The sequence below is a fragment of the Pristis pectinata genome, chromosome 1 (genome assembly GCF_009764475.1).
Source record: "Pristis pectinata isolate sPriPec2 chromosome 1, sPriPec2.1.pri, whole genome shotgun sequence".
Classification (NCBI taxonomy): Eukaryota; Metazoa; Chordata; class Chondrichthyes; order Rhinopristiformes; family Pristidae; genus Pristis; species Pristis pectinata.
Genome location: NC_067405.1, coordinates 53,020,024 through 53,041,905, shown reverse-complemented (window position 1 = coordinate 53,041,905; position 21,882 = coordinate 53,020,024). Strand labels below are relative to the sequence as shown.

General features: G+C 42.3%; 1 protein-coding gene across 2 annotated transcripts in view; it reads left to right on the top strand.

The window, feature by feature from the left end:
* The first annotated feature begins 9,065 nt into the window (after positions 1 to 9,065).
* Positions 9,066 to 21,882, top strand: part of LOC127570264 (calcitonin gene-related peptide type 1 receptor-like) — a 76,118-nt gene continuing 63,301 nt past the window's right edge. The window contains exon 1 of one of the 2 annotated variants that reach the window (XM_052015622.1): positions 9,066 to 9,457. The gene's annotated coding sequence lies outside the window, so the exon portion shown is untranslated. Of the gene's footprint in view, positions 9,458 to 12,288; positions 12,374 to 21,882 lie in introns of those variants that run through there. The other variant, XM_052015632.1, reaches the window with a different exon arrangement.

The following is a 21,882-nucleotide window of genomic DNA, read 5'->3' as shown; positions in this document are numbered from 1 at the left end:
AGCGAAGTCCTGGATCTGCTCCAATTTGCCTACTGCCACAACAAGTCAACAGCAGATGTGATTTCTCTGGCTCTTCACTCTGCTCTGGACCATCTGGACAACAGGAACTCACACATCAGGCTGCTGTTCGATGACAGCTTGGCATTCAATGCGATCATCTCATCCAAACTCATCATCAAGCTTCTAGACCTGGGCCTCTGTACCCCCCTCTGCAACTCGACTTTCTCATCTGCAGACCTCAATCAGTGAGGATTGGTAACAACTTCTCCTCCTCGCTGACCATCAACACAAGTGCACCCCAAGGCTGTGTGCTTAGCCCTCTGCTCTACTCTCTATACACACATGACTGTGTGGCTAAGCACAGCGCCAATGCCATATACAAATTCACCAACAACACCACTGTTGTTGGACAAATCACATGTGGCGATGAGTCAGCTTACTGGAGCAAGATAGGACACCTAGTTGAGTGGTGCTGCAACTACAACCTCTCACTCAATGTCAGCAAAACTAAAGAGCTGATTGTTGACTTCAAGAAGGGGAAGGATGGTGAACATGCACCAGTCTACGTTGGGGGTTCAGCGGTGGAGAGAGTCAGCAGCTTTAAATTCCTGAGCGTTAACATATCGGATGGCCTGTCCTGGGCCCAGCACATAGATGCAATCATAAGGAAAGCGCGCCACAGTGTTTACTTTCTTAGGAAGTTGAGGAGGTTCAGCTTTTCACCAAGCAGTCTAACAAACCTCTACAGATGTACTGTTGAAAGTATCCTGACTGGTTGCACCAAGGTCTGGTACGGCAATTTGAATGCGCAGGAACATAAGAAGCTGCAGAGAGTAGTGGACTCAACCCAATACATCACGGGTACATCCTTCCCCACCATCAGCAGTATCTACAGGAGGCGCTGCCTCAAGAAGACAACATCCATCATCAAAAATCCCCACCATCCAGGCCATGCCATCTCCTCGCAGCTATCACTGGGCAAGAGGGACAGAAACCTCAAGTCCCACACCACCAGGTTCAAGAACAGCTACTTCCCTTCAACCATTTGGTTCTTGAACCAACCAGCAAAACCCTAAACACTACAGTTTAGCAACACTATGATCACTTTGATCACTTTTCACTAAAATGAACTTTGTTTATTTTTGTTCTAATTGTGCTCTTTCTTGTAAAAATTGTGTTAAACTTATATTTATGGTTTACTTGTGAATGCTGCTTATATGATGCCATGTGCTGCTGCAAGTAAGTCTTTCATTGCACCTGTGTATACAGGTACTTGTGCATATGACCATAAACTCAACTTTGACTTTAGGTATTTTATAATATTAAATAAAATTAAAACAGAAAATGCTGAAAACACACAGCAGGCCAGGCAGGTCTGTGGAATGATAAACAGAGTTAACATTTCAGGTCAAAGACTCTTCATCATCAGAACAGCTGTGATGAAGGGTCTTGAACCTTAAACTTTAACACTGTTCTGTGTCTTCTACAATACTATGTTTCTATGGATTGTAAGTATTAAAGTGTGTGACATCTAATATAAGACATCTAATATTAGTGAAATACATTTTGTGACCTAGGGCTTTTAAAGTCTGCTTACATCTATATGCACACACATTATAAAAACCTGGATTAAAATAATGTGACAATGCACTGCATTAGCTGCTAGTGTTCTGTGTGTAATTGTACACTAGAGGGCACTCTCTAATAAGTTTTTTATTTTAATACATTCATGCAGAATAAGAAGTGTTTAATTAAGCAAATTCTGGTAAGGCAGTGATTCAATTCTATCTTTTGTGTAATGTAACACAATCACCTACAAAATATTGGCACGGGTTCAGAATAAGAGAATTACTTAGATGCAGATTTATACATTATGACATCCCAATTTGTGTGAATTTCAATCTGAGACCTGGTAGAGGGAGAAATTTCATGCAAATACACACTTAAGTAACCCTCTCACAATAGCCTGATGTGCTCTACATGATCTATGATGGTTGGCTTGGTAATCAAAGATGCTCATAAATTATATACAGATGTAAAAGTAAACTGGGAAAGGCCAATATGGTGTACCAATATAAGAATGCTATATTTGCAATACAATCACATTTGTAAGAAAGTTACATGACCCCATGGCAGTAAAACATTCAAGTTAATATCACCTCTGATTTTATACGAGCAATGATATGGTTCTCTGAGTCATTGGCCAGCTTCATATTGATTGACATCCAGCCTTTTGAAATTGAATCTATCAAAGCAAGAAACACTTACCCTATCTCCGGCAATAATCAATGTGTAATTGTTGAAATAGTCTGGTTGGCCATTTCCAGGATTGGACCTGTCATTGGGGGTGAAGGTGTACACCGCTGAAACTGTGCAGCCTGCTGTTCATTTTTCCAAGTTATGGAAGGCCAGTACACAAAGCCCATGACTTTGGCTTTCATGTTTGCAATGGGTGATTCTTTTGACGTGATGGCCCCATGCCAAAAACACCGGATTGATTGAAAGCTGAAATTACTTGTTGAGAATCAGAAGGCAATGATCAATTATCAGTCCACTCACGTAAAGTGCATTCGCACACTTGTGTGACTACTGTATCTTTCAGTGTTGCAAAAGTAATGTCTGTTGCCACAACTAGAAAATCTTCAGCAATTAGATAAACATTGAAGGTTAATGGCAGATACAGATGGACAATGCAACTGACCTTTGCAAGTCTACCTTGATAGGGCAACCACAATAATGTATCTGACATGGAAGATATATTAGAGGACCAATGAGCAATAGGTTAATAGTTCAATCTGCATTCTGAAAGCAATTTCTATTCCATCACCCATTGCATGAATAATCACCGTGCTATTTCCATAATTAAGGCATTGCATGCCAACTTGAATGTTCTACTGGGGCTGGCAAGCAGTGAGTCACTGCTGAGACACTTCTTGAAGACTTCAAAGGACTTCTGCTGGTCACTAGGCTGCCCCCTCACCATTCTTTGGGTATGCCTAGTGCTGCTCACATCATGCCCTTCTGCATTGCTCATTGAACCAGGTTGATCCCCTTAGTTGAAGGTATTGGTAGAGTGAAGAGTATGCCAGACCATGATCTTACAGATCGTGGAGGTAAACATTTCTGCTGCTGTTGATGGCCCACAGCATCTCAAGCCTAGCTTTGGGCTTCCGTATCTGCTCTGAGTCTATTCCATTTAGCATGATTGTAGAGTCATAGAGCAATACAACAAGGATACAGGCCCTTCAGCCCAACAAGTCCATGCCGAACATGGTGCCCACACAGCTAGGCCCAATCTCCTGCATTCGCTCCATAGCCCTCTAAGCCCCGCCCCTCCATGTACCTATCCAAGTGCTTCTTAAATGACACTATTGTACCCGCCTCAACCACTTCCTCATTCCATGTACTCACCACCCTCTGTGTGAAAAAGTTGCCCCTTTTAAATCTTTCCACTCTCACCTTAAATCTATGCCCCCTAGTTTTAGACTCCCCTACCCTGGGGAAAAGATTGTTACATCTACCTTATTTAAGCCTCTGATAAATTTAAGCATTTTTATAAGGTGGCCCCCCCCCCCCCCCCCCCCCCCATTCTCCTATGTTCCAAGGAATAAAGACCTAGCGTGGCCAACTTCTCCCTTTAGCTCAGGTCCTCTAGTCCTGGCAACATCCTCATAAATCTTTTCTGCACTCTTTCCAGTTTAAGCACATCATTCCTATAACAGGGTGACCAAAACTGTACACAGTTATCCAAGTGCGGCCTCACCAACGACTTATACGACTGTAACGTACTGTCCCAACTCCTATACTCAGTGTCCTGACTGATGAAGGCCAGCATGCTAAATGCCTTTATCACCACCCTGTCCACCTGTGAAGCCGCTTTCAATGAGCTGTGCACTTGTAATCCTGGATCCCTCTGTTCCATTATACTCCCTTGTGCCCTAGTATAAGTCCTACACTGGTTTGACTTTCCAAAATGCATCACCTCGCACTTATCTGTATTGAAATCCATTTGCTGCTCCTAGGCCCACTTCCCTAACTGATGAAGATCCCCCTGTAATCTAGGATAACCTTCTTCACTATCAACAACACCGCCTAAGTTTGTGTCATCTGCAAACTTATTGATCAAGCCTTGTGCATTAGCATCCAAATCATTTATATTAATAATGAATAACACCGACCCTTGCGGCACACCACTAGTCACCAGCCTCCATTCCAAGGAACAACCTTCAACACCACCCTCTGCTTCCTATCTCTGGGCCAATTTTGAATCCACCTAATGAGCTCTCCCTGAATTCCATGGGACCTAACCTTCCAGACCATCCTACCATATGGGACCTTGCTAAAGTCCAAATGGACAACATCCATTGCCCTACCCTCATCTACCTTTTTGTTTACCTCTTCTAAAAACACTACAAGATTTGTCAAACACGATTTTCCACACACAAAGCCATGCTGACTCTTCCTGATCAGTCTATCCAAATGCTGGTAGATCCTGTCCCTCAGAATTCCCTTTAGTAACTTCCCGACCACTGACGTCAGGCTGACTGGCCTGTAGTTCCCTGGCTTGTCCTCGCTACTCTTCTTAAACAACAGAACAACATTAGCCACATTCCAGTCTTTGGGAACTTCACCACTGGCTAATGATGAAGCAAATATCTCCACAAGGACCTTCACAATTTCTCCTCTAGCCTCCCACGAAGTCCGAGGATGCACTCCATCAGGCCCTGGGATTTATCCACCTTAATGTGCTGTAAGGCTGCAAATATCTCCTCCCCTAAAAATATGAATTTCCTCCAAAACATCTCCTCTCATTTCCCTTATCTCTTGAGCAACCATGATTTTCTCCTCAGTTAGCACCAAGGAGAAATATTCTTTAAAAATCCCACATACCTCCTGTGGTTTGAGACCTAGGCGGCCCTGATGATATCTAAGGGGACCCACCCTTTCCCTAGTCACCCTTTTACTCTTTGGGATCTTTGAATCTCTTGGGATTTTCCTTAAATTTACCTGCCAGATTCATCTATTACCCTCTCTTTGCCCTCCTGATTTTCCCCCTTAAGAGTATTCTTAATCTTTTGTGTCAAAAGTAGTGCCACACAACAAATGGAGGACTGTGGATTGGTGGAGGTTACTGGGGGGAGGGAGAGAGGGGGGAGGGAGAGAGGGGGGAGGGAGGGAGGGAGGGGGGGGGGTGTAAAACAATGGTAGAATTTGAACGCGAGAGTTGTAAATCCGGGGTTTACTGGAGCCTATGCAGGTCAACAGTGGTTTACTGAAATGTTGAGGTTACGTCTGATATTAATTAGGGTTTCAGCAAAAGATGGATTCAGGAAAAAGATGCACAATACAGTCATACTGCATTCCCTTCCTTAAATCAGTAAGGATTTTGCCGTGAGAGCTTCGGGACTCATTTTAATCTGAGAATAACCTGCCTCTCAAATCCTAAATTCCCAATATGAGCATCCAGTGGAACACACGTCCGTGTGAGGAGCTCAGAAATATCACCCCATAGAAATATTTTTTAAAAAGCCTATTAATGTGCCTTAAATCGACCGGGGAGATTTCGTTATCAAGATGAGGACGAATATATGTTGGCGAAGATATGCCAGAGCGGATTATTTGAAGGGGAGAATAAAGCATGGGAGATAGTGGGATTTGATATAATTCAGCTACTCAGTTTGTTGACTTCGGGATTTTTGGAAATCGAGGAATGGAAGAAGTTTGCTTTAATGTGTCAGTGAAGAAAGTCTTGATATGGTGTCCGATAAGGAATCATTCGAGGAGAACTACTTGTGGTTAAGACTACACTTACTTTTAATCAAACTGCCAGCGTTTCTCGTCTATGTTCAGACTTTAATCTCTCAGCCGTTCCTCCTTTGTTTCCATTGTGCTACTGTGTTGAAAAGTCACAACTGGTCTCGGCACAATCGCACTAAATTATCCCCCTCTCCATCCGACTCCAGTTATTTTTAAAGATCTCCAAAAAAGTTTAAACTGGTACTCGGGTCCTCATTAACTGTTGGCAAGAAATCAAAGGCAAAATCTAAACAAACAACACGCTTGGTAAATCTGCAAACTATTTAAATAAGTGGTGATTGATTCTTTCAAAATGTAAAGCTTGTTGTCAACAAAATAATTGCAAACAACAACCCCGGAAAAAAAATACAAGGGAATTTGACTAGGTTTGCACATTCAGTGGCTTCTCACATCTTTTCGAGCAAGTGGCATTGGGGGGCGCCACTCACCCGTAAAATGGTGGGGGAGGGGTATGGGGGGGGGGGGGGAGGCTGGTGAAGTTTTGTGACATTTCCACCTGTTAGAAAGTTGTCAAGACCCACTTTGTAACGGGATTATTTAATTAAAATCAATCGACAGCGCATCCATTTTCCCTATTAAAATGCAATGCTTTTCCTAAAAATAAACGATTGGAATGCAGCCAGTGTAATTCGTCGGTAAAGTCCACTGATATATCTATGCGCTGTTTTGGGGAATGGGGATTATGCTTTGCAATGTACCGGTTTGAATCAGATTTCTTTGAACAAGTGTTGCAATTAAAAGCATTTCCCTTCGCACCCTGCCGAGCGGCTGCCTCCAGTTCTGCGAAAGGCCAGTCGGTTTTTGAAAACTGCCGCTGATGTTGAATTTGGAGCAGATTATGGTCCGGTCAGTGTATCCCGAAATAAAAAAAAACAAGAAAATGCTGGAGACACTCAGCCGGTGAGGCAACATCTGTGCAAAGAGAAAGACAGTCCTTAAAGCCAGTTTATCACTCAGTGCCGCCACGGCAGGGTGGGTGGGTATGTGGAGGGGAAAGAGTGGCAGCTTCCGAATCAACAGCATTTGTAGGCAGCAAATATTCCAACGCGTTGAAATGCTTCTGATACTGAAATTATAACTGACAGTCTAGTACAGAAACGACATCTGAAAATAGATCAGATAAACCGCTCAAACCTCTGTCAAACATGTAACCGTGGAATGGATAACATTTAGCTTCTGCTAGCTTGTCCAGTGTCTGATGCTGCACCCGCGTTACAGAGGCTTAGTGAGCCCTCCCCGAGATGTTTTGAATGCTGGGGAATGTTGCAGGCTGTTCAGATGGGTCAGTCTTCACATTACATGTCACATTTGAATGTCTGAGGCATCACCCCAGTATTTCGGATGCTGAACTTTCATTTACGATTTAAAGAAACCCAAACACTACCAATTCTGGTCCATGTTCTCCAGATCATATCATTGATGTTAGAATAAGGACACAGGCCATTCAGAAAAGTCCGTCTGCATTTGGATGTGAGGTAAAGATTGCCTCAAGAAGAGATCAACAGAAAGGCAGGTGCAAAAGACCGCAGGTAGTGGAGTCCAGGGTCCAAATGCAGGGTCTCGACCCGATTCGTCGACTCTCCCTCTGCCTCCACGGATGTTGCTTGGCCCACCGAGTTCCTTCAACAATTTGTTTTTTTTAACAGAAAGAGACACTAGCAGAGATAGAGACAAGCAGCGATGGAAGCTAACAGAGACGGACACCGGCAGAAGTGTTTATCAGTAGCGATGGACACTAGCAGAGATAGAGACAAGCAGCGATGGAAGCTAACAGAGACGGACACCGGCAGAAGTGGACATCAGTAGCGATGGACACTAGCGGAGATGGATGCCAGCAGAGACGGACACAAGCAGAAACTGAAACTAGAAGGGAACACCAACAGAGGTAAGCATAAGCAGAACTGGACAGCAGGAGAGAAGGACGCCAGCAGAGATGGACACTAGCAGAAGGGAACACCAGTAGAGCTGGACGTCAGCAGAAGTGGACACCACCAGAGATACCAGCAATACAGACAGCAGCAGACAATGGCACCAGCTGCAATGGATACCAGCAGAGATTGACACAGGGAGAGACAAACACCAACAGAAATGGACACCGGCAGGAGTGGACACGGGCAGAGGTGGAAGCTAGCAGAGATGGACACCAATATGACACTAATAGAGATGGACATTAGCAGAGATGGGCACTAGCAGAGATAGACAGTAGCAGAGATGGATACCAGCAGAGATGGACTCTAGCAGAGATGGACACCAGCAGAGATGGACACTAGCAGAAGGGAACACCAGTAGATGTGGGCACTAGCAAAGATGGACACCAGCAGAGATAGACACTAACAGAGATGGACACTGGACTCCTTGTTCTGCGTAGACGGTACAGAATGTCCCAAACCACGCTGCATTCGGATTAACTCAATATTGTGAGCCGATGGAGACCCTCTGGACTGATTCGAAACATAAATCGGGTGATGTGCACTGTTAGTTTACTGGCCTTCCAATGGTTAGTCTGCGGTAGCTCCCTGATTTCAACATTGTACGGTGCCAGAATCAATGGCATAGGTGTAAGTGTTCGGTATAAGATTCTACAGTTCTCCACCGGGGTCCGTGTCAGAGAAACTGTCCCGTGGACTCGGTATCCCAGTCGCACTGATCCCCTGTCAACCGGCAGTGACGGTGCCGGTTCTGGTCTGTGCTGAAGTCCGCTCTCGCTGCTGATCACTGGCTCAGGAGCCGTGGAAATCCCTTTATCAAACAGTGAAGTCTTACCCGTTGGGGATCATGATTTCTATTACTGAGTAAAATAAACTAGAACTGTAGCTGCCCTGAGCTTCTCTGGACGTCTAACACATTCTTTTCCCTTATAGTATTCAGCAACCTGAGTTAAAACAACGCCTGAAACGACCTAAGTCTGTGAACGGTGGCTGATTATTCCCCGCCCCCCTTCCAATTGCAATCTCGCTTTTCTGGTTATTTCCCTTACCTCTGAAATTAATATTTCCAGCCGATAGGAATGACGGTGATTCCAAGTTATGTCCCACTCTTTGGACAACAAGCTCTGTCCGGCTGTGTGTGTGTGTGTGGGCTCTGTGTATTCAGTGCTCCACTGATAGGCTTGAGGTTGTGATCGGGCTTTCATTATTTAGTACTGATTGTGTTGGATGAAGTTTATTGGCACGGATCAGTAGCTGGCGCATATCATGCGTTCCCCACCGCCGGTTTCCGCCGGGAGAGGAGTCGGGTAGGCTGCACCTTGGGTGCAGAGGGGCTCCCGAGTAAGGCTCGGCTTTCAGCCTCCCACCCCAGGACTGATCATGAGCTGAAGGCGGGGTGAGAGTGATGTAACAGGAAGCCGGAGACTTGCCTGCTAATGATGATGCCCTTGTCCTGATCACTCACTCTCCTGACAGTGTTTCCAGCACTAAACTTCAAGCAGGCAACCCGAGAGGAGCTGCTACACACTCTGGGAGTGCACAGTACGGTGACTGGCAGCCTCTGTTCTGGATTACCCCTCGACACCCCCTCACTTTCCACATCTTAAACAGAAGGACCAGCTATCTGCAGCTTGGAAAGAAGCAGAGAGATTCCCCCCCCCTCCCCCTCCCCAGTCCCCCCCATTCTTGAGGATCCAGTCCTACTCTGGTTGGTAAGTACAACACACACTTGTTTGTTCTGTCACCTAAAACCAGATTTATCCGGAGCTCCAGGATCTCCCACGAAAGCCATGTCCTGATATATTATACAGAGTGAGTTGGCTGATCTTCTACAGCGGAATTAGCATCTGTAAAAATAACTGCAGTCGCCAGTGTTAGCAAAGTGAGTCGCGTTCTCATAACTCGCGCTCCGACTCCCAGCAAGCCGTTTCCTCACGTTTGGCGTTTGACTTCTAGGCGACAGATTATATCGTTTGTCTGTTTTCTTTAAGCCGTAGAGTAAGCGTGCTGCACGTTTGCGTTTTTTTCTTTTCGTTTGCAAAAGGAAGCAAGCGTTAACTGTTGAAAGCGGTTGGGATTGTAACATACCTTTCTATTTTAGAACCCAGACCTCATGTCCCTCTGTTCTGGCAGAATAAGATTTTAGCAACCTCTAACAACTAGCAGTGGACTCCCACCCCGTCCGTTGTTAACAAAATAAAACGCTGCAGTAAAGCTAACAGACGACTCTTCCTTGAATATACTAATTAACCTGGTCTAATGATGCGCCAACATTACAATATCTGTGCACACGTTGCAAGTATTTGTTTATTTAAAGGAGAATGCACGAGTGAAGGCAACAATCTGTCACTTTAACGTTGAATTAAATATCAATGCAAATATATATAATAACATTGGCTTTGCAGCCTGGTCAAGTCTGAAGTAGTAATATGTGGACAAGAAAGAATAATGTTTAACGCTGTTGATGGTGTATCCTTAAAGATGTGAGAAGTAGTCACGACTCGTGTCCTGGCCAGCACTTAGAAGCTCGAATTAAGTTATTAACTGCCGGGCAAATAGAAAGGAAGACATCTAGCAAGGAATCATTGTATAAGAATAACGTTCTGAAATGTCAGAGTAAAATACACTACTAACTTCACAACCATTCAGTAATGTTGGCAATCAGATCGGAACTTGTGCATACTTTAATTTATTCTGCTTACAATCATCGTCATCGGAATAGTAATGCCCCTTTGGGCGCTTTCTTTACTTCTTGCACGACTGAAGTAAAACTGAATATTAAAGCTATCGTGAAAAAAAATTGACAGATTAGCTGAAACAAAAGGCAATTCTCACGAACGGAGCCGTTTTGCAGAAAGAACTGGGGGTACAGCAGAATGTACTCTGTAAAGAATTGGCAAAGAACTTGGAACGCCTTGTAATAGAAGCAAATGTTGACTTGTTTCAAATGAGAGAAATCCGCATCAGCTTTGCTTGGGGTAACTCTTTAACTCTTTACCAGCATTTCCCAGTTGTGTTGCAGTACAAGCTACATCCTCAAGGGGGAACTGCAAGGTTTGTTTTACGAAAATACCATAGATAATGTTTTATGTCATTCGTTCACATAACATGTGAAGTAGTGGCTGAAGTTCTGAGCAGGAAAAGAAAATATCTGTTCATTATTGCCATCTCCTCTCTGTAGCTTTGAAGTGGTGACAAATAATCTTTGTCGATGTTAATTACACCAGGTCTTAGTGAGGATTCACACCTAATACACTGATGTAAAATGCTGTTATAACATAACGATAAATGAAAAAAGTTCTATTTGTTTAAGAAGCAAAAGGAAAATAATTGTATTTTGGATGCTATTTTGCCTTTCAATGCCATCGCTCCTGTAATGCTATTCATTATATTTAAGAGGGAGAAACAAAGAGGCTGCAGATCCTAGAATTTGGAGCAATGAAAAAGATGCTGGAGGAACTCACCTGGTCAGGTAGCATCTGTGGAAGGTAATGGACAGTATTCACTTGTGGGAAATCGACTGTCCATATCGCTCCACAGATGTTGCCTGAGCCACTGAGTTCCCCCAGCAGCTTGTTCGCTGCTTCGCTATAATTAAACTAATTTTACAGTCTGCAAAACCTTATGTGCAACTTGTTAAGCAAGGCACAAGAACATTAGTGTAAAAGATATAATCACACATAAAAATAACTTGCATCTGCGTAAAATGCCGTTATTGTAATAAAATGTCTGGAGACACTTTATGGAGGTTTAATTAATGTAAAACAAAATGATTGCCGAGCCTAAGAAGAAATTAGACAAGATAACAAGACAAATTAGTTGAAGGTGTACATTGATGCGTTACTGCTTCAAATTAGTTGAAGAGCTGGGCTTTAAGGAAGGAGGAGTAGGAGTTGAGGGACATAATAGCAGAACATCAGGCTTCAACATGGTGAGGTAAAGGGGGATGCGGGGTGGAAGATCTGAGTCAGGAAGAGGGAGATGGGGGGAGGTTGTATTGTCAGGAGAAGGTACGAGTTAAAGGGGTGAGGCCAAAAAGAGTTTCAAGCATGAGGATAAGAATGTTAAATTGTATATATCGGCGGGAGTAGTGAATGCTGAAGGACCTGGATCCCGTATGTGACAGAATTCAGGATTAATGAGTGGACGGGATTGGTCCAAGGGAGCAAAGGGACAGGGCATTATATGAGTCAAATCAGAAAGGGTGGAGAATAAGATTCTCCCAGAAATGGGTAAGAAGGGAAACAGAGAGAAACACCACAGTCAGTCAATGGAATTTTATCCTCTTGATTGCCTCCTATACCCAATAGATAGATGTGAAAGGGTAAAGGGTCACTGGAATGGGTTTTGTGAAGTTACTGTCTTGTTCAAGCAGTGTGAGATAGAAGTTGGAATAGAGGCAATGCCTGGCATAAAATGAGGTATCACAGCTCAAGTGCTCATTCAAAGATGTCAGGCAGAGACTTGCTATGAATTGGGCTCCAGGCTGTGGGTGTGAATCAAGCTTCCTGAAAGTAAGGTCTGAAGTAGAAAAGGAGGTGAATGTGTTTGAAACTGGGTTAGCATTGACCCATGGTATTGATGTGGAGCTGTGCAAAGCATTCTTGCTTCTCCTGGTTCTTTATCAGGTAGGTTAAAACAAATGTTAACATCTGTTTGTTAGTAGCCTTCATAAGCCCCTTTTGAATCATAAGCCAGAAAAAACATGAGCGTAACATCGCAATATACATTCCACTCATCTTAGATTGAATTTGATTGCAGAGTCCTAATGTGGGTTGCTGGGTCCTGATTGCTATATGCAAGGGGCTTCATGTCTGTTTTAGATGGACATTTTGAGCTTCTGGAAATTTGTGCCTTTAATACACAATTTTCTCTCCCTTATGAATTCAATATAATGATGGAAGAATTATGCTGTTTATTTACCATTCAAAATACTAAAAACTGTAACAGTTTAATAAGAATTTAGAAGATGAAGCCAGAATGATATTTTGGTAAGTTTAATATCATTCACCAGAAGTAGGTTATAATTTTAAGAGATTTCTGTTTTATTTTCGATGTGCAATTGTAATTATTTTTATTTGATCCTTTGCTACATTTAATTCTAAAGCCTCTGTCTGCCTTGAATCACAACATTCTTGTGGCTGTTGCAAGCTTTGGAACATGTCTTAGACATTCTTTTGTGTTCAGTGGAATCATTTGCCTTTTGTCAGTGGTGGAGTTGGCTCACTTTGCCAAATATCTAATTATAGCATAGCCCAAGGGTGAAACAGTACTATGCTCACATGATTTGAACTAGATATATTTGCTTTTTTGCACCTGTATAGAATGTCTTCCAATCTTTTCGATTCTGGACTGAGAAAAAAATACCCAAATAGATGAGGTTTGGCACATATTTTTAAACTGATTTATTTTAGAATCTGCTTGCAAAAGGTAATTGTATAATTGGACTAATTTCAACGTGCCTTTGTAAATAAGAGATAGTAACAGGAGTAGGCCTCTTGGCCCCTTGAGCCTGCTCTGTCATTCAATAAGATCGTGGCTGATCCAACTTTCCTCAAGTTCACTTCCCCCTCTATTCCCACAACCATTGATTGCCTTACTGAATTAAAGTCTATCTCTGCTTTGAATACATTCAAGGATTCAGCATGCACAACATTCAGAGGCAATGAATTCAAAAGACACACCAGTCTTTGAGAGAATAAATTCTTCCTTATCTCAATCCAAAACGGATGTCCCTTATTTCTGAGACTCTGCCCTCTGGGCCATAGTCTCTCCCATGAGGGGGAGCATCCTCCCAGCATTTAACCTGTCAAGGCCCAAAGAACCTTACATGTTTCAATAAGATCGCACATCATTCTTCTAAACCATGTGCGCAGATCCAATGTATTAACCTCCCCTCATAAGGCAATCTCACAATATCTAGATTCTCTGAACTGACTCCAATCAAATATCTTTCCTCAAATAAGGGGATCAAAACTATGAAATGTTCGCTGTATGTACAGTTGTAGTAAGACTTCCCTAATTTTATAAGCCAATCCCCTTGAAATAAAAGCTAGCATTCAATTCGTATTCCCAATTGCCTGCTTCATCTGTGCTCATGTTTCATGTGTGAGGACCCCAAATCCCTTTGTGCTTTCTGCAGTCTTTCCCCATTTAAGTAATAATCTGCTTCCTTCCAAAGTGAACAACTTCACTTTTTCCTATATTATACTCCAACATTTTGCCCACTTACTTAGCCTATCAATACCTCCCTGCAAACTGTTTGTATCCTCCTCACAGCTTGCCATCCCACTTACTTTTGTTTATATATATATATAGTAAAACAGCTGCAGTCCAACCACTGATCCCCTTGCACCCATCTCATATTATATTTTCTTATTGTATTGAAAGAGGTAATTTGATTCATCAAGTCTATGCTGGCTCTCAAAGAATTCCCGTCAATTGCATTTATGCACTTATCTCCCTTTAAGCTATTCTTTCTAACATGCTGATCAGCTCCACTCTGATTCTACCAGCATCCAATTTCCTACCACACAGGACAACCATGTCCATTTTATTTGACAATAGGACAAATGAGTGAACAGGAATGCTGAATTTACAAGTGTGATTACAACACAACCAAATTCCCCATACGTCAGATAATTCATGTGAAACCTAAGAGTGTGAGCGGACATTTCTTCCCATCAGTGTCCAGCATACAGGACATTGCCACAACTTACTTATCCTTTCACAGTCCAGAATGAAGCAGAAGTTTTCTTTCAGATAAGACACAACAAATCCTACTCTGACTGTTAACACCATTTCAAGGGACTCCCAGTGAAGCAGAAAATGCCACAAAAAGACCCAAATTCACACTTAGAATAAAGTTCTAGATATCGTTGGAATACATAAAATGGAGATTTGGCTTTCCTGACAGATGTGAGGGCTCCCATGTATGCTCCTGATGTTATCTTGTGAATTGTTGTGATGTAATGTGCCTTTCACAGTTGTACTCAATAGAAAAACTTGGAAACTGAGGTTCTTGAAACATCAACAGATTCAGAAGCTGAGGCCCTTGGGACTGAAGAAGTTCAAGATGCAGAGGGCATAGGAAGGTCACTACGGCTGCAGGGAAAGAGCTCAATGATAAACCTATTTGTGAGGACTTGTGCAATGTCTGATCAACTTAGAGTTCCTTAACATCTGCAATAATCAGCATAACCTGAACAATTCAAATCAATGGCCGTTCAGTGTTGAAATTCCAAGTTTCCTGAGCACCCCCATGTCTGCAAGCATCTTAATTCCAACACATCTTAATTTAAGTAGAACAGTTATGAATATCTTAAGATTATTTCTCATAGCAGGAGTGACATTGGAATTCTGAAACCGGATAATGTTGCAACTTTTTGCTTCATCCCCATTCGTAGTCGACTCCATTCATCTCGAAAGTTTGAATTCTTGGATATGGGCAGCTGCTCCAAGACTATGAATTTCTTGGGATGGAGCTGTCTGTCATCTTTTGTATCAAGGTGATGAAGCCACAGCAGAGTTCTTTTCTGGGTTTGCAGTCTCCACAGTCTTAAACTGTGCCTTTCTTCTGTCTGTGATTATATAATAATCAAGCTCTTACAGGGAGAGATATAGCACGGAAACAGGCCCTTCGGCCCACTGAGTCTGTGCTGACCATCAACCACCCATTTTAATCCGACACTAATCCCATATTTTCTTCTCCATACATCCCCATTGTCCCCTTTGTTCAGCTCTGCCTCTACTGGAGGATGGTAACTAGGGAGATGCTTGAATTTCTCTCTCCCCTCTTTGGGGAAGGGCTGATGTGGCTTCAATCAGCAAGGGCCAATCTCATTGAAGCGCCCACCCACCCCTCTGCCTTCAATAGCCGCGTGATGGCACCCATTCCGGTCAGTCACGGGGAACACACTCACTCATCATCGCCTCCACAGAGCTGCAGCAAAGCTCGCTTATAAGCTCCGGATGTGTCGCTCCTGATCATACTGTATATCTGAGCAGAAAACTTCTGAATGCTTTTGGAAGGCAAGCCTCTGGAAAGCACTATCTTCAGAACCATCTCGTGCATCAGAGAATGCTCAGCATGGAAAAAGATAATTTGGTCCATGCTAATCTACCGCCTTTTTAGTTCATCAAATTAACAATTTCTATTCCTTTCAATCTTTTGCATTTATCCACTTACCCTTAAATGCAAATTATAGAAATCCAAATGTATAAACATATCAAACTTATGAGAAAGTACATTGTAATATCTTGAAAACCTTTGTAAAGGACACAACAGAATGAACACCATCTCATTATTCCTCTTTTGCACTATTTATTTATTTTTGTAACATAGTAATTTTTAGGTCTTTATGTCTTGTACTGTACTGCAGCTGCTAAATGACAAATTTCATGACATGTGTCAGTGATAATAAACCTGATTCTGACTCTCTGGTGTCAACTGAATGATAAATTATTCCCAGGCTTTTATATTCTGAGAGCAGAGATTTTGCAGCTGTCAATTGCAACATTGCCGACTCTACGTTGTTAAGAAGCCTCTTTGTGATACAAAGGCACACGGATGTTGGATACAGCCACCAATCTAGCCACATGTTCTTTGATTCAACTTTAAATCCATTTCCACCTCCCATTTCTTTGGCTCTAGTTTGGGATGCAGCACCCAATATTTGCTCATATTTGGCAAGTCAGCTTTCAATAATGATGATGGAATTTTGATGAAAATGCTGGTGTGTCTGGGTATGTGCTTGAAAATAAATTTTGAGCTTTTAATTCTGGTTTGTAAATTGCAAATAAGGCTGTCTTTTTTGATTAGCATTGTAGGCATTTATCCTGCAATATACTTCATGAATTTTTAAATGAAGCCTTTGAAAATTGATGTATTTAACATAGGTTAACCCTTGAATAATCTTTAAAGCCTGGTTTTGCATCTTGCTGTGGTCTTGTTAGCTGAATAGCTTTTTTGTATTTACCAATTAATTATTAATTATTTAGTAATGGTAATCAAACAGGATGGCAATGTTTTACAATATATTAGTAAAATATTTTGAACAGGCTGGATAGTGGTAATGGAAACTTAAATATGTCAGCAGCTTCAATTTATTACACTTCCTTAATGAAGAAAGCCTAAATACAGTTCATGATATCATAAGGAAAAGCAGGGTGAGATGAAAAAATATGGTTAAAGAGGTTTATTTTGAAAGAATTTTAAAGAAACAAGGGAGAGAATTGTGGAATGTGGAGCCTAAGCATTTGAAAGTACATTTGTCATTGGTTAAGCGAAATTAAGGTTGGGGTGGGGGAGGGGCACATTTGGGTCAAGGGAATACTTAAGAAGTTGGAGGCAAAGGAACGGAGAGGTATGATGAGGTGGTTGCAGGGCTGGGGAAATTACAGAGATATTTACAGACATTACAGAGATAAGGAGGATTTAATAACAAGGAATAGGGAGACATTGGACCAGGTTAGGCAAATGTGTTTGGTAAGCATAAATTCATATGGGATCGCGCACAAGCATCAGGGTTTTGCATAAGCTGAAGTTTAAAGACTAGACAAGTGAGTCTTGTCAGAGGGAATAGATTTTATCGAAACTGTTGATCTTCTTTAAAATGTTGGTGGTGTTTTCCATTCTACGTCAATGATGAGTAATATATGAGACTAATCTGACCCTATTAATTTTCTGTTGAGGGGATTAAGTTAAAGTACTCCCAGATGCCAGATAATTGGTCTGAAAACACAGCCAGTAGGGGTCGGAGGATGCAGTGAGAAGATAGAGATGGGTGTCACTGTCACATGAGTAGAAGAAACTGTCCCATTTCTCTCAATAACTTTGCAAAGGAGATATGAATGTAAACTGCGCAGACATTTCAAAAAAAGATTCCAGCCAAAATATCTATCAATTTAGCTTTGTATCCAGATTTCCTTGTAAAATGTGAAAGTCATTTAAATATAGATATGGATATGGATATAGTTAGATTGAGTGTAGTTAGATTGATATAGTTAGATTGAGGCAAAAACTTCAAGGTCTGCGAATGTGACATAAGTGAGAAATGGCTGGGAAGGAATGAGTGGCACCAACTGCAGAAAAACACAAGGAAATAGGAGCAGGTATTGGTATTGGTTTATTATTGACACCGAGGTACAGTGAAAAACTTGAGGCAAAAATTTGGCAAATGGAGTTTAATGTCAGAAAATGTGAGGTCATATTCTTCAGTAAGAGGAATGAAAAGATGGACTATTATCTAAATGGAGAGACACTGCAAATGAGCGAAGTACAGAAATCACAGAAAATTAGCAGGCACATCCAATAATTAGTTAAGAGGAATTTTGGCCTTGGTGGCAATGGGTTTGGAACTTAAAACCAATAGGGAGGTTTTGTTACAGTTCTACGGGGTGTTGGTTAGGCCACACCGCACAATGTTTTGCTCCCCTTATCTAAAAAAAAGGATATATTAGATTGAAGCCTGTCCAAAGGAGATTTAACGGGCTAATTCCTGTGATGACAGGATTAATCTATTGAGCATAAACAGTTTGGGTCTCTATTCTTTGGAGTTGAGAGAATTCAGACGTACAAGATCCTAAGAGAACATGACAGGATAGATGTTGAGATGTTTTTACAATTGGGGAGTCTCGAGCAAGGGACACAGTTACAACATAAGGGGCCAATCATTTAAAACAGAGATGCAGAGACATTTCTTTTCACAGAGGTGCCACATCTCAGGAATTCCCTACTTCAGAGGGTTGTGGAGGCTATCTTTAGAAGGACTTAAGATGGCAGTAGGTTTCTTTTTGAAAAAGAGGAATTCAGGCCAGCATCAATCAGCCATGATCATATTGAATGGCAGAGCAGGCTTGAGGAGCCAGGTGGCCTTTACTCTGTACTGTTATTCTTCTTACCTGTACTACCTCAATGCACTCTGTACTAACTCAATGTAACTGCACTGTGTAATGAATTGACCTGTACAATCGGTATGCCAATTTAAACTAAATTCCAGCTGCCTGCCACTCCACTCTCCACCCCGGTTCTGTTCAAGTGCCTGTCTAAGTGCCTCTTTTGTTGCTATTGTATCTGCTTCCACCACCTCCCCTGGCAGTGCATTACAGGCACAACACCCTCTGCCTTGATTATCCCCTTTAACTTCCCCCTCTCACCTTAAATCGATGCCCTCTAATATTTGACATTTCTACCCTGGGAAAAAGACTCTGACCATCTATCCTATCTATGCCTCTCATAATTGCCCCTCAACCTCCGATGCTCCAGAGAAGAGGATCCAAGTTTGTCCAACCAATCTAATCCAGGCAGTATCCTGGTAAACTTCCCTTGCAGCCTCTCCAAAGCCTCCAAATCCTTCTTGTAATGCGTTGACCTGAACTGCACACAATATCCCAAACGTGGCCTAACCAAAGTTTTAGACAGCTGCAACATGATGGCAACTTTTATACTCAGAGCCTCGATCAATAAAGGCAAGTATGCCGTACGCCTTCCTTACCAATCAACTTGTGTTGCCACTTTCAGGGATCCGTGGCCTTGCACCCCAAAATCCCTCTATCCATCAGTTCTCCTAAGGATCCTGCCATTTACTGTATTACTTTCCTTTTACATTTGGTCTTCCAGATGCAACACCTGACACATGTCCAGATTAAACTCCATCTGCCATTTCTCACCCATATTTTCAACTGATCTATATCCTGCTGTCTCCTTTGACAAGCTTCCTCACTATCCCACAACTCTGCCAACTTTTGTGTTGTCTGCAAACTTAGTAATCAGCCCACCTACATTTCTGTCCAAATATATATCTCAAACAACAGAGGTCCCAGCACTAATTCCTGTAGAACAACACTGGTCACAGACCTCCAGTCAGAATAACACCCCTCCACCACCTCTACCCTCTTTATTTTTACTCAGATGCAGTGTAACATGGATAAATGTGAAGATATCTACTTTGGAATGAAAATCAGAAAAGCAGCCTATTTTAAAATGCTGTTAGATTAGGAAGTGTCAGGGAACAGTTGGCTAGTTACGAAGCACAAGGAGACCTGGATGCCCTAGTATATCAGTCACTAAACACAAACCTGTATCTGCAGTGATCAGTTAAGAAGGTAAATGGCATGTTGACCTTTAATGCAAGAGGAATTGTGTATTGGATCAAGGATGTCTTATTACAAATATACAGGGCCTTGGTGAGATCATACTCAGAGTATTGTGTGCAGTTTTAGTTTGCTTATCCATGGAAAGGTATTTTTGTTTAAAGGGAATGCAACAAGGGTTCATCAGATTGACTTCTGGGACAGTGGGATTGCCATACAAGGAGAAATTAAACTGACTAAGTTTGTATTCATTGGAATTTAGGAGGATGAGAGGGGATCTGATGGAAACTAACAAAATTCTGGCATAGCTGGACACACTGGATGTGGGGAGAATGTTTATTCTGGCCAGGGTGTCTGGAATGAGTGTCATCACAGTGTCAGGTAAGAAGGCAAGAGAGCTAGGACAGAGGTCAGAGTGGGGAGAACCTGTAGAAGCTCCTACCATAGAGGTAGTAGAGGTCAACTTGCTAATTGGCCTACTCCTGCTATTTTTTTATGTTCCTACGTCTTCCTGTGGTTAAAAGAACCTGTAAGGTTTAATTTTGCATTATGATTTTGTGATTTTTCTGAGTGTCACAGCAAGGCCAAGGGCTGGTAGAATGTGCTGACACGTGACTGCAAAGCCCTATAATTTAGAAACACAACGCACTTTTGTTTACAACCTACCGTTCAAGGTAGCAAACTTGGCATTTATTCAATTAATAAAACAAAGCAATTGGTCCTCTCCAGGGATATGATTCAGCCAGAAGATGTACCGCACCCTCCAAACAACAGTAGAGACCACAGTGGCAGCTTTAAGTTCTAAACTGGAACTGAAAATTGCCAATGCATTGCTTGCTGCAGCATTTACATTGATACTCTAGCAGTGTGTAGGAACTGTGAAAAGGGCAATTGACTGCCCAAAGAAATCTGTCCCCATCTTATTTTGCTTCTTGAGGCATCCTAGCCAACAGTTCCACGAGTGCCAGTCTCAGGGCAGACTGGTGTCATGCAAGGCTGGGTCATGACCCTGACATTTTCTTCAAGCTTTTTTTTGCTGCAATATGATGCCTCACCTCTAATCAGCTTCTCACTGGAGGGGTCCTAATCTGCAGGACCAATGTAAAACCCTTCCATCTGTGTGCCTCCAGGATCACCCATCCTCAGTAGTCAAGGTACAGTAATGAAGACAATGCTTGCATTCACACACATTCATGGAGGCTAATCTCATAGAGTCACACAGCATGGAAACTAGCCCTTTCACCCACTGAGTCTGCACCAACCATGAAGCCCCATTTTGCACTAATCCTACACTTATATATTCTCCCCACATTCCCATCAACTCATTCCCCTCCTCCCCTCCCCCCCCATCATATTAAACTAATAACCCACAGCTTAGGGGAATATACAGTGGTCAATCAATCTATCAACCTGCAAGTGTTAAGGATTTGGGAAGGAACTGGAGCATCCTGAGGAAACTCGCACAATCACAGGGAGAACATGCAGACTTTATAATAGGCAGCACTGATGATCAGGATTAAAATCAGGTCACTGGATATGTGAGGTAGCAGTTCTACTATAGTTGATCTATTCATTGAAGCATATAAGAGGATGAGTCTCATTCTCAAAACATTCACCAAACAGAGGTCCTCTACTAATCCAGCAGTACAGTTTCACTTTTCAATAAAAACGATTCTTGGTGAGATCCATACCTCAGGAGCCGTCTCTCAGCAAAGTCAAACACAGATGATGAAATTCACCATTACTTTCAGTGCACCAGCACAGCCTTTGGCCGACTGAGGAGAAGGGTGTTTGTAGGTTAAGTCCTGATATCTGGCACAAATCTCATGGTCTACTATATGGTTGCAAGATTTGGACTATCTGCACCTCCAGGGACTGAATAGCTACTACTTATGCTGTTTGCACAGATCTTACACATCCACCTTGTACTGCAGAGACGGGCAATGGTGTCGATACAAAAAACAAGCTACTGGAGGAGCTCGGCGGGTCGAGCAGCATCTGTGGAGGCAAAGGGCTGATCAACGTTTTAGGTCGAGATCCTCCA